The sequence below is a fragment of the Hyposmocoma kahamanoa genome, unplaced genomic scaffold (assembly GCF_003589595.1).
Source record: "Hyposmocoma kahamanoa isolate Upper Pololo Valley unplaced genomic scaffold, ASM358959v1 93, whole genome shotgun sequence".
Classification (NCBI taxonomy): domain Eukaryota; kingdom Metazoa; phylum Arthropoda; class Insecta; order Lepidoptera; family Cosmopterigidae; genus Hyposmocoma; species Hyposmocoma kahamanoa.
This window is the reverse complement of record NW_020654810.1, coordinates 10786211-10805237: the sequence shown is the minus strand read 5'-3', so window position 1 is coordinate 10805237 and position 19027 is coordinate 10786211. Positions and strand designations below refer to the sequence as shown.

Here is a 19027-nt window from a genome sequence, read left to right as displayed (position 1 = left end):
AATAAAACGAAAAAGCTATTTTTAACAAATTGGAAAAAAAAACAATTTTGAATGTAGTGGAACTCAATGAATACTTCATATTTGTTCATGAAAAATATTTAGTTTACCCTTGAGGACGGTTTCACAGCAAAATGAACTTTTTGTCTGGTAAATTAAAACGCTTGAAAAGTCAAACGTCCGATCCGTCCGACCCAAAGGGAATGAAGGGGTGTTTGTTGGATTATTTTTAGGGACAACACTTTTAATTTACTCGCAAATATTTTTAGTAATCTCTTAAAATATATTCAAATGACGTAAGTTAACTTTTTCTAAACGTGTGTTTACCTATTGTACATTTGGACTGTATTTACAAGAGGATTAATTTAATAAATCTTCAAATATGTACGATTTGTGAATAATAAAGTACGTTTAAGTAAAGTTCCAGGTAAGACTTGTTAATTTAAAAAGTTCCTAATGATAACCAGATATATGTTAACCTACCGAGTCTTAGATCTGTTTTTTTTTTTAAGAAAAAAATTAAGCACGGTGTATAAAAAGAATAGCGAGGTGGAACTTTCTCCATAACTGATTTGCTAACGGAAAACATTTCATACCCTTCGTGTCAATGTTATGACCGGTAGAATGTGACTTTAGCGCCCAACTTTCACCGATAAGTCATATAAAGGAACAATGAAACCCAGACTTCGAAGCGGCGATCGTTTCACGGTAGACAGGTTGCCCACGAGCAAAGTTACTAAGTAATCAACTCCAACTCCAGACTATATTAACAAACTTCTCTGAAACCGATCCTTTGTTACCCTAGGAACGATTCAGTGAATGTCAGACTTTCAGGACTGATTTTATTATTATAGCTGTAGCTTCTACATTCAGTGATACGATGACGCACATGGAAGTACCTATATCAAAGCAAAATTATCACATATAAAAGTACAATTTACAATTCAGATTTTAGATTACAGTGATTTGATAAAATTTAAAGCAAAGTAAAACGTACTTTGAAATGTTGTTATTACTTGATGATATGATTTCGGAAGCTATCAAATAGATATCTCGTGTGTTTTACGAGCTTGTGATAACTATGTAGGTAATGATTGTAGCGCAGCGCATGCGTGACGTTGCTGCTGAACCGAATGTTGATGCGCGGGCGCCGCGACGGCGACGGCCGCTTTGTGTGCTACAGTAATTATTATGCTTTGAACTACAGCTCAACAAAACACACAAGAAATAATAAAATATAACTTGCCATTTTTATTTTTGTTTTAACTCACAAGCACAGGCTTTTAATAACTTTTTTATAATTTTGGATACCTACATATCTGAGTGTATAAATCGATTTCGGTACTCTTCCTAATGATCAAACTGGACTGATGTAACATTTTACACACGATTTCAACGCGATGACAATACCATAGTAACAAACAAAAATCTTATTACACTTTTTTTATAGAAGTTTCTACTTTATCCCAGCAGATAGGGCATTCAGTAATGGCATGGAAAGATCAAGTATCTTATAATAATACTATTGTTATATTAATTATCTGGTGTCACACCTTACTTATGATTTATTGTATTACAAATTATAATTATCATATTGTAAATTCATGTGTGTCGGACACTACATGAACAAAGTATAATAAATACTGAGCAATAGTTTCGACAGCTCATGTGAATATTTTATCAAGAAAAAACACCGACCCCATTAAAGAAAAACGATCACCAATAAATTTTTCAATATCGCTCAAGTTTATATTCCATAAAGTTTCCTCCCACCAGCTGTTTCCTATCGTAACCTTCCCGGAGAGTACTTTTGGAGTTAACACAATATAATTTGCAGTATTTCAAGCTGAACGTGCCGTTGTTCAATAAAAGTTTTCTTCAACATCTTCTTAATCGCTTCCTCACTGCTGAGGATCGTGACTCCACTTCATCCTGCCAACCATTTGCCTCCATCGGTTGCGCTCAGTCGCATGATGTAGTGCGGCGCTGACAGGTAGCTCCAGTTGTTCGGCGATCTGATACGACCACCTTTTGGGACTCCTGCCTGCCCCTAGGACTCTTTCCCTCCATCTTTCCCGTCACCGTCAAACGTCCCAGGTTATCAGCATCTCTACGTGTCACGTGATCAAAATAGCGTATCGCACGCTGCATGCAGATGATGACGAATATCCGTGCAGATCGATATATCTGTGACATTATTGATAACCACATGCCTTGCTCGGGTTATATTGTAAATTATTATATTTATAAAGCATAATAACGCAAAAAAAACTTAACGGAAAACATTAAGCACTCAATATCTTAGATATGTGGGCGTTACTTGAGAACTTTCTTTGCTGAAGTAAATAATACTCTTTCACCGTAAAGTTTTCTATCGATATAAAGTTATAAAATTATGTGTCTACACAGATCTACACTGTCATTAAAATCGGATACTGGATTTTTATGAACATACCTCTATATTTGTATTTTGAGGTTGTTAGTGGTTCAATATTTGTTGTATAACAATTTATTTCAGATTCTACCCGTGCCGTGCAATGAATTTTTAAACATATCTTTAACTGTAATTGTATTAAGATAAATAACATCATAAGTAAGGTTGGATCGGTAGAGTATTGATGGTACTAAGTCATATTGTCTTGTCTCAATGCGGTCTGCGGTTTTTTTTATATATATGATGGGTTAAGGTAAATGCACTAAAATACTTACTACTATTCGAGGTATTGCTATTTGTGAGGTCCTATAATGGGCCTTTAGTTAATATTACCATTTAGTTTAGTTTTATACAGTTGTTGTTAATAAATAAGTAAATATGAAAATCAGTGCAGTATCATTCCTTTGCGAGTCAAAATTATTCTCGAATATGATTTATGAGTGATTTTAGTGCTTATTGTTGACTATAAACGAGGTCATTATTTAAAAATATGAAACGATTACACATTATTTACTGTAAGAAATAAATAAAATGACGAATGTGCAAAGACCTTGGTAAATAAAACATAAACAAGTGCGTACAAGTGGTGTGTAATTTATTAAGTACAAGTACAGATTAATAACAATGATGTGCCAGACAACCAAGTCTTGTCTCAAACCCTCTAGTTGTACTTTAGAATTCCCTAATTCCCTGTACTATGAGTACCGGAGCAACTGCGATACAAACCGCAATACCCAGATCAGAACTTAGAAAAGTGCAATTCCCAATTGGGTCCTACCGGGAATCGAACCCAGGACCTCCTCATCCAGCGCCCACTTATAAACCGTTGGGCCACCAACGTCGTCATTTTAAATGCAATATAGGTAGTGATCCAACTTTCCATATTAACGATTATGTATTAAATAGCTAAGAAATACGTACCTATGTACATTAAATTCAATGTGCCGTAGTCTTAGAGCATAGTTGGTTATATGATCTAAGGCCATGGTCGACTTAATTGATGAAGTAAACAACATCAAAATGTGATAACTTTCTTTGAGGTATTCTATAACGGGTAGGTAGGTGAGTAAACTAATATTCATCTTTGCGTGGGTGTAGATTATGCGGCATAACAATTTTACGCATAGTTATAAATATGCGTAATAAATCTGTATTGAGAAATTATCCAGGGTTATTGTTACGCGGGTTTATAATTGTATACCCAATTGCTATGCCACTTAAAATAGGCCACTACTCTATAGGATGTAATCGTTAAGTGTACCTAGGAGATTATTCGTCAATATTAAGAGATATCAAAATCCTTTACACTGATATCGAAAGTACATTACCTAATGAGTAAAACAATTTCAATAATTTTTAATATAAAACTAGAACTACCCAAAATTTTGACGTTAAACTCTCCCATACATTTAAAATTACATTCGTAGATAGGCTTTAGTTGACCTACTTTTAAAGGTACTTTATAAGTTTACATATAACAAAACTGCTATAAATAAAGTAATAAATCTATGTTTTAATTGAATAAAAATAATTGAGTTTATTTTTAAGTACAAAATTTTGTATTCGAAGCAGCTGTTTAAAGATATCAAGTTAAAAGTATGGGAGTGATTAACGTTAAAATTTTGGATATTTCTAGTTTTATTTTTAAACAGTTATTAATGTCGTTTTACTCATTAGATAACGTACTTTCTATATCAGTTTAACGGTTTTTGATGTCTCTTAATATTTACAGAATAATCGCCTGGGCACATATACCCTGTATATAATTGAAAATGTAGAGGAGAAGCAGAGAATCCACGTAATCGTTGATAAGCTTTCGAAAGATCCAATGATGTGTACCACGGTAAGGTATTCACCTCTAAATAATATTTTATGAGCTTTATCCCATAAAATGCGTAAGTACTAAATAGTACTAAGTGATATTTCGACGTATAAAGTCTCGTTGCTATAAGGTAATATAAATTGTAATAAGTTTACAATTACATTCGTTCCGGAAATAGAAAAATGTAGCATAATTAAAAAAAATAGTTATTAAAAAAACCATTTATTTGTACATTACGCTACGTAACACATTGACATAGATTAATGCAATTGCAACAAACTTTTTTGTTCGTTTAGTTAAACTAATTTAATAAGTTCTTAGGTTTTCGCGATTGTTACACATAGAAAATGAAACTATTTTTCCGGATTTAAATCGCGTATATTTGTTTTTTCAAACGAACCGACGTTTCGGGCCCTTTACAGGTCCCATGGTCACAGTTGACTGAGGTGGTACAGTCTTCAACCAGTTATGTCTAATATTAATGCAAACCACCCTATTTTTTCACAATAGTTACAATAGTTATTAATTTAATACCTTATTTCTAATTTTACAAAGAAAATATTCCAATTTACGCTACATTAAGTTTTACAAATTATTTTTATTAAGTTCTGTTTAATTATTGTATTAATTAATATAATAGTATTGTATTAATTAATAATAGAAATTAGAATAAACTAAAACATATTAATTAGTACTGCAGTCTTATGTCTGTTTGGGATTTTTCATTAGAGGAAATACTGGATCCCAAACTGGTGGTCCGGAGAAACCATCTTCCCTGTTGAAATTAGGATGATTTTTAATTTCAATGGCCTCTCGCAGCATCCTGGGTAGTTAACGGACGTCTTTTGCAAGGAACTGGGGTTTGTCAAACTTCATTGAATGTGTAGGTTTATCCATGACATGCTCGCAGACTGCAGACTTGTTTACGCGACGGTGTTTGACATTAGCTATATGTTCTTTGACGCGGGTACAAATACTTCGCTTTGTTTGTCCAATATAAGAGAGACCGCACTCACAGTCAAGCTTGTAAATTCCTGCGTCCTGTAAGGGGATGTTACATTTCACGGGTCTCAGGAACTGAGAAACCAGTAGACCTATAAAGGGCCCGAAACGTCGGTTTGTTCAAAAAAACAAATGTACGCGATTTAAATCCGGAAAAATAGTTTCATTTCCTATTTTATAGGTTTTATTCAATGAATATTACGGAAGAACGCTAAAAAAGGTTGAACTATGATAAAAATGTTCATATGAACCACTGGCCACAAATTTAAAAAAAGAATGACTTCAATTATATTTTGATTTCGGTTATGGACTATTCACAACCGTGCCGGGCGCGAGCAGAGTCACGGACGAGGCTCGGATTGGAAATGCTGCGTACATTTCATATGAAGTGATACACCTTACAACGTTCTAATTTAAGATCTTGCGGCACGTACGAGACTCGGATGCCTCGGACACGGCTCGCACCCGGCACGGTCTAATGTGAATCATCCTTTAAACGTTCTGGTATAAGTGACCACTGGTTCATAAGAATCTTGTTATCATTTATGAATATTGAATATCACGATGTTTTACTATCATGATATTCAATTACTATTTTGTGAAATTACTCCACTAGTTTGCTATAAGTAATTATTAATACAACGATCAAATACAAAGAAAAATTCCTTCAATCCAGCTGAACTCGAATACAAGCGCCTCCACCATACCGTGCCTGATGCTCTCCTAAATGGGCTACGGAACGAACCAGCAGACATCACAAATTTTTCTATGTGCTTCATGCAGATCATTGTTTTTGGTTTTTAACAATTTTTTGCTATAGCGTCATCTGTGAAAAATCTACGAAATCTTGCTACCATAATTAGTCCATAACTTATTGACGAAGATGAAAATATAATTAAAACTTATGGACCGACTGGGAAACCCAACCTATTAGTCATACAAAAGTGGAACTCTGCCAAGATTTTAGGCAAGCTTCTTATGTCAGTCCTTTTATCTTCGTAACTAGAACTATGTTATTGCATAAATTTTTATAATAAATTGGTTCTATTATATTGACACTTTATAAAGTAGGTAACAAATATGCCCACTATATTCAATTTCTTGTTGTGAATTATCAAACCATGGTTATTATTGTAAATGCACCATCACGAACGCAAAAACGTGCACGTTACTTTCTGTACAAGCGTAATTCAGTAAAGTGAATTTGAGTAAAATTGCCCACTGATACTGATTTGCAATTGATTCGACTATTATATCTATATACAATGTTGTAAAAGTATGAATCATTAACAAAACCATGCTCGCAAGCAAAATTGATATGTATGCACAGTATTGTTTGACGAACGTAACTCCCTATGCGCAGGTATGTCGTATCTACACAAATGTATACGTATAGTTTGACAAGTCTTTTCTACTGTACATGTCAGATATTGAGTTGAATGGGCGCGATAGACGCATCGGTCGGGCCCATTTGTTGCCAAAACGGAGAGGAGTTGTGCTGTCAATGGTATTTCGCCGAAGGCTCAACTTACATTGCCACAGCGCGGAATAAAAGCGAATTTTTGTATGTAACCATAGTATAATGAGTTTTATGTAAACTGTGTAACGTACAAATTAGATACGACCCAAAAAACACGTCACACATCGTCTAGAGAATTCTCGCGGAGTCTCGGGAATTCCCGTATCTACCGTCTCGTATGTTGTACGTTTGTATGTTAAAAAAGCTTGCAAACATTGTGTTGACAGCGAAAAGCGAGAGTAGGACACCAAAGGTTTTCAGTTAAGTAAGTTTATTTGTAAAGCACGACTTTAATTTTTCATTGATTGACTTGACATTTTGGCAAATTGTAAAAAAATAAATTGTTGAGTATTAAGCTGAGCGACGCTTACAACTTAAAATTATAAGCATGCTTGTGTATTTGTATTAAAACAATTTTAAAGTGCTTTTCGTTTAAACGCTCACCTCTAACGTAACTCTGCTTGGATTAGGTATAATGGGCCGAAAGAACAATAGGACACGTTTATGCGAAATGATATCTTTGTAGGTAAGTTTAGTTGGTGTTTTAAATGTATAGAGACGTATTCAACATCCGTTTGCACTGATACAGTTTACATAGCCGAATAACTGAAATTCCCTGTCGATATTACGAACTGAACTGGCAACTCTTAAATAAGTCTTTTACTATAAGTATTAAGTGAACAATTAGTACGGGCTACCCGTACGGCGTTTCATTCCAATTTACATATAAACTAATAAATGACATTCGGACATTATCTAGAAACTAGCTTAAAAATTACTGGAAAAACGCGTGAAAAATTTGGATTAATATTATTCTAATTGCAACATTTTCAAGGTAAATATTTTCTGTACCTACCTATTTATTTAAATCAATATCACGAAATGCTTAGAATACTTTATTATAAACAAAACGTGTTTGTATTCATATCCGCAGCTGGACTGTGTAGAATGTAACAATGCAAGGCGTATTTTATTACAGCACTCTAATTATTTTACTTGCGAATTAAGTCATCGATTTTGTATTTTATAACGACGCTACCACTATACCTATATAACTCGATTACCATTGACTTATGTAGTCATTAAGATTAAGAGTATGTGAAAGAGATGAGATAGGTTAAAATGATTTAAGGGTACAAATAGTAGTCGGACGAGTTCGATGAGTACCAGAAAAATCGAGACATTTGGATAAGTGGTAGGACAGAAACTCTCCCGATACCTGCCGGAAGGGCCCGTCAACGTCGACGTTTACGCCGCCGCCGCCGCTGAGTTACAGCTGAGTTTTGATTAATTAAAACTGGATAAAAGAACTAACTATACGTAATTAAAAACTGACAGAATATTGTAGATCGTTTCTTAGGGTCCTGTTCTAGAACTCTACTCAATGCTCTAGTCAGGACTTGAGTATGATTTCAAGCACTGGAAATACGACCGTAATGGCAAGGACTTAAATACTCAAGATTTCTAGTGCTTTGAATCATACTCAAGTCCTGACTTGAGCATTGAGCATTGAGCAGAGTTCTAGAATACTACTCTAAGCCCCTTTCGTAATTACATACAAGACAATTTGTACCTGGGTCATTTTCAGGTCTGTTTTCTCTTGCTAATTTCGGTGGCAATTTTATTATTTAACTATTCGAGTATATTATGATGAAAATTTAAATAAAAATTTAATAATACTTCACTTTAGAATATTTAAATAAAAAAATTGTCACCGAAATTAGGTAGAGAAAAATAACCTGAAAATTACCTATCTGTTTGTTCTTAAAATTTTCCATTATAAGTCATAAATGCAGAAAAGTGACGTAAGTATATTAGTGACAAATGTAATGAATACCTACCTACTCTGATACCATAATACTTTTTACGTAAGTTATTAAAATTAATGCTTAATTTAGCTTACTCACGTTTCAAATATTGTGAGCATGTACATAATATGAGCGTACCTCGAGATGCTGCAAGTGACTCTACAGCGATCAGCAGGTTGTAGCAAACGCCGCTGTCATCACCGCCGGTAGCGGGCCCTCAGACACCGGTCGCATGTTGCCAAGAACCATCTGCCACCGGCCACCGGCCACAGTATCCACAATATCACCAACAAACCCACTGAAGTGTACAACTACTAATTCCTTTCACCGAACCAAAATATTCAACGTCAGTGCACCGCCAGTAAATTCGCCGCGACCGACCGTCTAGATCATAGTTCCAAAAATGTTTGTGACCTTTGCAATATTAGGCGACTCAGATGATCAACCCTTGTGTCCTATAACCGGTTTTCATTGAACAACGATCGTGCTTTTGTCAGTCACTTATGATTTGTTTACAGCGAGAGCAGCGATGCGCGATATCGAACGTTCACTCGCCTCGACAGTCGGCGACCGGCTGTCGCACCGTTTCTCGCTACCGCTTAGCCGCCAACATACACAGTGCTAATTTTCACCGAAGTATACCGAATCCACCCGAGCTGTCTCTACCACCCGATTCATTCACTTTCCTACTCGCTTGTACCAACTCTCATTTAATATGCTAGAGAAAGATACACTGAAGAGAAACCTACCTACTCTAGAACGCAGTAATCTTTCCACGTTGTGATAATGAAAATTGATGTCAAATTATTGTAATTGCATGCAAGCTTTCATTTGCTACTTAATGCCATATTAGTTAACTAGATTAGCAGTTTGCATTTATTAATTTACCTTTTGTATGTAGAGTTATATTTACCTAAGCGAAACTAGCACTTGTTTATATTATTAAATTAGTACATATTTCAATGAACTATAATTAGTTTACTATCCACACTTTATTACTTACTCCAGAAGATCCTCCACATATGAAAGAGGTGTATCAAAAATAAGATCGAAAAAATGTTTGTTTTTTATGACACCACGTAACGGGACGAACAAGTTGTGCGCTGGTGGAAAGCGACACGCCTGTCCATAACAGTTGCAGTGCCACTACAATAAGAGCTTCAAATCACAAAAGTGACAGTCGTCCAGAGACATAAGTTGACAAAGTCCCAAATTTAAGTAATTTCACAAGCACTCTTACACATTACTGCTTGGCCACAAAAATAGGTAAGGTGGCAGTAGTTCCCTGGACGAAATCTTTCACAAGGAGCTCTACTGCTACTAAAAATGTAGAGGTAACATTAAAATGCACATAAATAATAAGAAATTAAAACGTGAAAATAATACACGATTAATTAAAATGGTCATAAAAACTGCTGGACATTTATTTTCTTTGGTTAGGTAAGCTGTGTACGTCAGATTTAATTTTTGCTTAAAAAACATTGTAATATTAATAATAATAATAACGCACACACTCAACATGGCCCCGCACTAGGGAAACCCTGGGTCGCGGGTGCCATGGACACACATAGACAACGGCATTTAAATTGTGATTAACATAATTAAAATTTTTCGATTAGCTATAAAATTAGAGTTTTCTTTTTAAATATAATAGCTTTACATTCAGTATTTACTGTAAAAAACAATAATAATACACGAGGCAACATTAAAATAAATTTATTGCTTGAGTTAGAGTTTTCTGTTATCAATCTTTATTGTTACGCTTATTACTATTTATAAAAAAAAACACTTGGCTGAACAGAACAATATTTTTATTCATTTTTCTCTTTGTTGTAGCTTCGAACCTTAATTTAAAATACGTTTCAAGCATTATAAATTTAAATTAAACTTATTTAATCCTTTTAATTACAATTTTAAATCACTCTTATTTTAAATTATGTTAATACAGAACACAGCTCTATCTGTTTAAAACAAAATTTTCAAATCCAAGAATTGTAAAAGTTTCTACTTAACAAATTGTATGCATTAATAGTTTAAAATGAAACGTAAATAGTATATGTATAAGAACAATATTTTGAAGAACGGGGAATGTACATAACTCTTATAAAATTGATATTATTAACGCTGATACAAAAACTAATAACAACGAATAAGCATAGTCGTAGCACGCATGCCTGTGTCCTCTCGTTTGATGCTGATTGATCTTGATTGGCCTATTGTGGCAGTCCTTTTGGTCTGATCGCATAATCGCTGCGCTTGAGACTGTCTCTTACAACCATAACGTACCTCTAAAAGGAAAACTCTGGCTGTGAAATTTATCGTTATTACTGGCATTATTGAAAATGCGGTTTTGTAGTAATTAAATAAATTCTAATACTATGGCCCTAGGATGTGGTCAGGTCAGGTCTGATTTTCAACAATAAAATATAATATTAAAACAATGTTTATTTGGTACAAAATTTGAATGCAGTACAGTCCTCGTTCACACTAAAAACAAGAAAATGTACCCTTGCTATAATAAGACCAAATGTGCTCATATGTCATTACGAATACATACGAACTACATGAACAAATTAGCTGTAAAATACAGCTATAATTATTATCACTAATTTATTCTTGGTACAAAGACAGACCATCTAAAATTATGAAGTAGTCTCAGAACATCGACTAATTTGACAGCCGAAAATTAAAAAAAAGAGAAATGCTCTGAACTAAATGGTTTCAATAGTTTGTGCGACTAGCAGTAGAGCTCCTTGTGAAAGAGTTCGTCCAGGGAAGTCCTGCCACCTTACCTATTTGTATGTGTAGGGTAAGTGCTGGTGAAATTACAGGCGCGTGGTACTTGTCAACTTATATATCAGGGTGACGAGTGCAGTGACAGTGCCCCTCAGGTCTTTGCGATATGAATGGCACTGCAATTGGTATGGACAGCTGTGTTTCTTACCATCAGGCACACGATTTGTTCGTCCCGTCACTAGGCATAGTAAAAAAAAAATATTACTCGGATTCTTAGAGGTTTCCAAAATACCCCAATAGAATGAGTTTGCCCGCAGATTGTTTAACTTTTCGATGAATGAAACAAAATCCAACAAAAACTATCTACTAAGTATGTCCACTTTTTTTATATACCGCTTTTGTTCTATTGACGCAAATTCTTAATGGCGGTCGACTTAAATCCTTGTTCCTCAAATAATTAACTTTTATCATCATTTTTTACATCTTGTTATTCGGAGAACATGTTGATTATTTTTTGTGTTATTCATTTTCAATCATTAACCTATCAACAAACACAATTTAGCCTAATACAAAAAACCACAAAAAAAATTTCCAGAGTTAACAATTCAAGCGTAATGTCATGTAAAGAAATAAAAAAGAAAACATATGTAAATTGTAATGTCATTGCATTGTAGAGAGCTTAATTTTGCTTGCTACAATTTATAGGCAAAATTCACCATACTCAGCTTCTAGCGAAAATTACAACATTGTAATGAAGAACACATGGTATCAAGAAGTTTTATTGTCAAAGTTAATTTACTTGTACAAATCGAGTTTGTAGGTTTTCACGAATGTTACACATAGGAAATTAAACTGTTGCGGATCTAAACGCTTATATTTGTTTTTTCAAACAAACCAATATTTCGGACCTTTTACAGATCCCATAGTCAGCCAGGATAACGTATACGTAATTTGAATATAAAAAAGTAGTTTCATTTGTTATTTGTACAAATTATGCATTATATATTATCACTATGTACTATCACATGTATTATCACAATTATGTATTATCACAGTATTACAATATCTTCCCTAATTATTACGCAGAATTTCGGACAAATTGAATAAAGGCTTGTGTAGATATATCCATATAAATGTGAAGGGACTATGTTTCTCTGTTTACTACCTTCCACGATGAAACAGCTGTATAGTTTGTCGAGATGCAATAAATTAAAAATATTTGTCAACCACTCAAACTGACCACACCATTTTATAAACGAATAAATCAATCTTTTTCGGATGGCATATTTCCGGATATGTAAAATAAATCCATAATAAAACCAATTTATAATAAAGTTATATATAACATAAATATAAAAAAATAATATATTCCTTTTGTGAAAAGTATAACATCCTTGATGATGGATTCCGATGAAACCGCTCGACTACTCTGGCGGCTTACAAGTTAGTATAACAAGTTATAAACATACTAAACGATAAAAAATATGCGATCGGTGTCTTGCTCGATATGTCGAAGGCGTACAATAGGGTACAATACTAAATTTTATTAGAAAACTGTACGGAATAGGCGTAAGGGGTAACACACACAAATGGTTCGAATCATATCTACGAAACAGAGAACAATGTGTTGAAATAAAAAAATAATAATCATGTATTAACGGGCGAAATAACTCGTGTTAAATCTGACGTACAACAAATGTAAAACTCAATCCCCCAGGGAAGTGTCACAGCTTCTCTGCTATTCTTAATTTGTTTAGATGACCTCCCAAAAATACTTAAAGAAAGCTTTGTTTTGTTTGCAGATGAGATGATATATCGTTATTAACTTCCTGCATAAACAGCTTCATTAAAACTACATCAAGACTTAAGTACACTACTTGCTAAACGTATAAATTGGATAACTGACCATAACTTATACATTGTTTAAAAAAAATTGCCATCTAGACCGTATTAAAGAAAACCTTTAAATATAATATTTTTCTGAGTACAACTCCTTAAAGGTGGAATGCGTGGATACCTTCACTCCGTTATCATTCGAAATTGATTATAATGTCAATTGGAAATCACACGTCATAAAGATTAAAACCAGATTGACAAAATTAGCATGTGCTCTAATTTTTTCCTTCCTCTAAGGATCTAAGAGAACTCTAAAAAACTACAAACATAAAAGCTGCACTTGCCGCTTACTACGCTTATGGCTACTCACAACTCAACACTGCGCAGTGGCGCACACGCCCTAATACCGTACTACAGTACTCGAATATTCGGATCAGTCACCCGATTCGTATTCGTTCCACATCTGAGACTATATAAATCTAGGAAACTCGGACCCACTTCGGGTGTCGCTTGCGCACTAAGTCCGATTCAAATCCGAGAAAATACGAATATCGCTGGTACACCATGATTCCTGTGAAATTTCAGACTGTGTGAAAGGGTTCGTGCAGGGAAGTACTGCCACCTTATCTATTTCTGCGACCAAGCAGTAATGTGAGCATTACTGAGTTCCGGTTAGGAAAGGATAAGAGTATTGGTGAAATTACAGGCACATGGGACTTGTCAACTTATATCTCAGGGTGCGGGCGCAGTGGCAGTGCCCCAAAGATCTTTATGATTTAAAGCGCTAAATGGCACTGTAACTTTTATGGACAGGCGTGTCGCTTACCACCAGGCGCACCATTTGTTCGTCTCATCACTTGCTATAATCAAAAATAAAAAGAATATATTACCTCTGTCTGTTTACCAACTTTTTGTTTTATTTAATGTATATTTAGGGGACTATGGGTTTATTTATAAGTTAATTTTAAAATATGTATTTTTTTATATGTGTGTAACTGTTTGTCCCTCAATAAATAAGAAAAAAAAATTAGATTAAAACTTCTGTCTCCAGACATTGTTACGATCTTCTGGGTTTCACATGTTTGATGTACATAGAATTATTAAGGATACCTACATGTGAATTGCAATAAATAAATGAATGAATGAATGAATTCTAAGGGTCGTATTCCAGAACTCTATTCAATGCTCAATTCAGGATTTGAGCAGACTTGAGTATGATTTCAAGCACTGGAAATACGACCCTAATGGCAAGGACTTGAGTATGATTTTCAGTGCTCACTGCAATACTCAAGTCCTGACTTGAGTATTGAGTAGAGTTCTAGAATACGACCCCTAGACTGTTGTAAAGCGACAGAGTATTGAACAAAACCGAAAATTAATATTTCAAGTTTTTACATTACAACTCCACGTACTTGACGCTAATACTTATTCAATACTTTCAGACCAGTTCCATCATCTGCACGGGCCCGATTCATGCCACTTCCATTTTCAACCCGCTACCGTTAAACAATTTTTCAATTAGCGAATAAAAGTTATCGAATGTACCTAGACGATATGATTTGTGTAAATTGTATAATGATAAATTATTTCTGTCTAACTAAAGACTAAAGACAGCTCTGGACCAGACTATAAATCAACAAAAAAGTCACGTAATCTCTTATAGAAAGTTGTGCTTGGTATTTTTTTGATTAATTTATTACTTAGTTTTGGCTTTTATAAATAAATCTAACGATGGAATTACAAGGCTGTTTTAAATTATCAGAAGTAGACGGTACCATTTCACGTATAAGTCAGACTGTACTAAGTGCAAATTGTGGATAAATATTGCACCAGAGTGTACCGTCATCAAATTTTCGAGAAACAAGTAAGTACTAGTTGTTTTGAAGTGGCTACAGTAAGTACAGTGGCTTGGCATCAGAGTCATTTGATGTTCTGTCCAAAGTCTTTCTTGTAGGTAAGGTAGTTGACTTCTCGGTGTGAAGAAGCCAGTGATTTATTTTTAAGGCAACTCTGCTAAACGTTTTTATATGTTCGCACCATTAGGTAAATAATATGATGCGATAATTGGCTAGTCAACAGCACTGTTAGCTTATTACGAAGGTACATGAGTAGGAGTATGTACAGTCAATAGCACGCTAAGCGTTACACTTAAGCTTTATGCTTAAGTGTAAATTCAACTTTACGCCTGTCTTTAGTGACAGTAGAGGTCCTTGTAAAAGAGTTTGTCCAGGGTAGTAGCGTAGTATAATAACACGACTATGGTAACTCTATACAAACGTAGCAGCACGGCTTGCATATGTGCACTGCCGCCGCGCATTTGCATAATAATGAAAGGACGGCCAGATTATGACATCAAGAAAGCGGGACCATTGTGTAATAATAACAAATAATCGAAAATTTCTAATTTATATCTAATTGTTGACTAGTTTGTTATAATCATTAATGCAAAGATCGAACACTCAGAAAAAACTCCTTCAATCCGACCGGATTCGAACCGACACGTCTGCTAGGTTACCGTGCCAGACGCTATACCAACTAAGCCACGGAACGAAGCAGCGGACCTCACGAATTTTTCTAAGTGCTTTCGTCGTGTCTTTGTATTTGGTATTCAACGACTGTTTAGTCGTAGCGCCATCTATGAGAATTCTTTGAAAGATTTATCACCCAGTTAGTACCTTTACAGCTACCAGTCCTGGCGAGAGACGTCGCTATTCACTGTATTGAAATTTTTATTGAATTGATATTCAATTATTTTTTGTGAAATTACTCCACTAGTTTGTTATAATTATTAATACAAAGACCGAACACTCAGAAAAAATCCTTCGATCCGACCGGATTCGAACCGACGTCTCCTAGCTTGCCGTGCCAGACGCTATACCACCATAATAATATGTTTTGAACAAACTTTTACCCGCGGGATTTCGTCGATGTTTGACGTCGTTCGAGAGGGTAGTTATCATTTTATCGCGATGTTAGCGATTTTATCATATTTACGAAAATTAAAATATATATAGTGTATTGATTTTATTATACAGCGTCTTTATTATTATTATATAGTGTCTTTATTTATTTTCCAATAAATTCTCGTACATGAATAATACATTTCACAACATCACAACTTTATGTCTCAGGAAGTTGGGTGTATCGGCAATGCCTTTCAGGTCATTGCGATTCAAAACTCATTGCCACTGCAACTGTTATACTCACAAATACATTATCGACTTGCTAGTTTCGTTACTAAATATCATAAAAAAATTACAAGAATGGCCCGAAATCAAAAAGAGTACAACTCAGCGTGCGCTTGACTGTACTAAATAATGTTCGTAAATATTTAACAACAGTTTTTTTGGTTATGTTTTAAAATAGCTATTTCCTAACATTACCTAATGCGAACACCTTTGAATTACAACACTTGTCATGAAACCGGTAATGATTTTATAGCAACTCAAAAATTAATACCTAGTGCAGTAAGATCCAGAATGAAAAAGTTTATTTCTCAAAATTAGGATATGTTACATACATTTTAAGATTAATTTGTTGTTAACGCGCTGGGTTACAACCTTCCTCTTAAGCTGTAGATAACACGCGTCATTATAAGTATTATAACAAGAAATATATTTATTATTAGGTTGTTATGCGGACAACACTAGGATTTTCTGCGCCAATGTTGTCATATCACACATAAGTCAATTGTATTTTCATTAAATATTTGTATTGAATTGATATTCATTTTATTTTCGTCAAATTGAGCTGAGTTGAGAAAGTTAATAATTCAACTTTCTTTAAAATATTGATAGATTCTAGAGTGTATAATTTTTGTAATAATTTGCTCGATTTTTTTCCTCTTAAGTCTGTTTATTATTTATTATATATATTAAAATACCTACTACTGTGATCTTACAACTTACACTCACATACAAATCGTGGGCCTGGTGGTAAACTGGTGGACACACCTGTCCATAATATAATAGTTGCAGTGTCACATACGAGCTTTAAAACGCAAAGATCTGAGGGCACTGCCACTACGCCCGTCACCAGGGTGACATTAGTGAAATTACAGACACATCTTTAGAAGCATGTACCTGTAACTTCACTAGCACCCTTACCCTTCAAAACCGGTACGCAGTAATGCTTACATTACGTACTGCTTGGCGGCAGAAATAGGTAAGGTGTCAGTACTTCCCTGGATAAACTCTTTCTCAAGGTAGAACTCCTTGAGAATGGAATAATTCCTGCTATTACACTTCGAGACTGCGTGTTAGGTTTACTAAGTGAAAACTAGTTTTTTTTTCATTGTTAAAGGGAACGGGTGTCTCGTAACACATCAGTTGCAGATTTTTTGGCTATTAACCAAATATTCGGCGTGTTGCGTTGAGTGGAAGTAACTATTTAAACAACTCGGTCAGTGAGCCACAGCGGCGCACTCATTTATTCTCAAAGATGTCGGTCACATAATAGACCACTCTAACATCGTCCAACAAGATTAGGTAACTATAAATGCAGCGGGACGCGGCAAACCTACAAATTGCGTTATACTCAATTGAGTCAGTTTACGAGATTTACGTTCCTACTTCGCAGTTTCGGACTTATTGAAAACTCAAACTCAAATAATGTTTATTTCAAAGGTAAGCAAATTACACTTGAACTCGTCACATTGATTTAATTCTACGATTCATTCGTAAGGCAGATTCCCCTGAGAAGAATGAGTAAGAAATTTCATGGGTTACTCTTTGTCGAAAAATAAATGTACACATTTATTTAAAAAATCATAAGATCGACACAACCTGCTAACGGATAACCTGCCACGCAGAGGTCCCAGGTTCGATTCCTGGGCCCGGGGGAAATATTTTTTTTATTTTTTATTTATTTATCTTGTCAATTTCATTTTTTTACAAATAAGATAATTTGTATGGCCTAAATTTATTTCTCTCGTGAGTTTGGGTGTAATTTGTGGTTGTCTATGTGTGTCCATGTCACCCGCGACACAGGGATTTCCCTAGTTGCCTAGGGCTATGTGGAGTGTGTGCGTTATTATTATTATTATTATTTATTGATTTGATAACAACAAATTTTAATTTGGCCAATCAATACTTTAAATATCCTATTAAACATTATATTATATACTCACGTCCATTCACTCCACCAAGAAAATTTCAGTAAACAACACGAAGGAATTACATTATAAGATGTGTTTGTCCAATAATAAAAAAAAAGATATCCCGCAGTCTATTATTTGAAGATGTTTTACTAAAAATAATATTTTTGTTACCAATACAAAGCTGGGTTGAGGTCGGCCAGCCTCCGGGTTAAAAAAGACAACCTTTTATCAGTGATTCACTATACAGCATAATAATATGCTTAAATGTGTAGTAACACCAGATCGCCGGATCCGCTTGCTTATCTTATCAATTACACAATAGTTCCGTATGTTTATTGTGTTTGTTGGTCTATGCTTTATTTTATTCAACTTAAATTGTTTATTGTGTAGAACAACGTTGTGTTTAAATATTATAATTAATGAACTATTGACAAAGAGTTAGTTTTGGGAAAATAATATTTTAAATTGTTATTGAATTGATATTCAATTATTTTTATGTGAAATTACTCCACTAGTTTGTTATAATTATTAATACAAAGATCGAACACTCAGAAAAAATCCTTCGATCAAACTGACGTCACGAATTTTTCTATGTGCTTGCGTCGTATCTTTCTATTCGGTTTTTCAACGACTTTTTAGCCGAAGCGCCGTCTATGACAAATCTATGATATTTCATCACCCAGTTAGATACCTTTACAGCTACCAGCCTCGGCTAAAGATGTCGCTATTCATTGTATTTAAATTTTTATTGAATTGTTATTCAATTATTTTCATG

General features: G+C 34.5%; 1 protein-coding gene across 3 annotated transcripts in view; it reads right to left on the bottom strand.

Annotated features, from left to right (window-relative positions):
• The window catches only part of LOC113237643 (sn1-specific diacylglycerol lipase beta), a 98846-nt gene that overhangs the window by 76356 nt on the left and 3463 nt on the right, over window positions 1–19027 (bottom strand). Inside the window, exon 1 of one of the 3 annotated variants that reach the window (XM_026474252.1) lies at window positions 8721–8852. The exons of the other annotated variants lie outside the window; for them this stretch is intronic. The gene's annotated coding sequence lies outside the window, so the exon portion shown is untranslated. Of the gene's footprint in view, window positions 1–8720; window positions 8853–19027 lie in introns of those variants that run through there. 3 annotated transcript variants of the gene reach the window in all.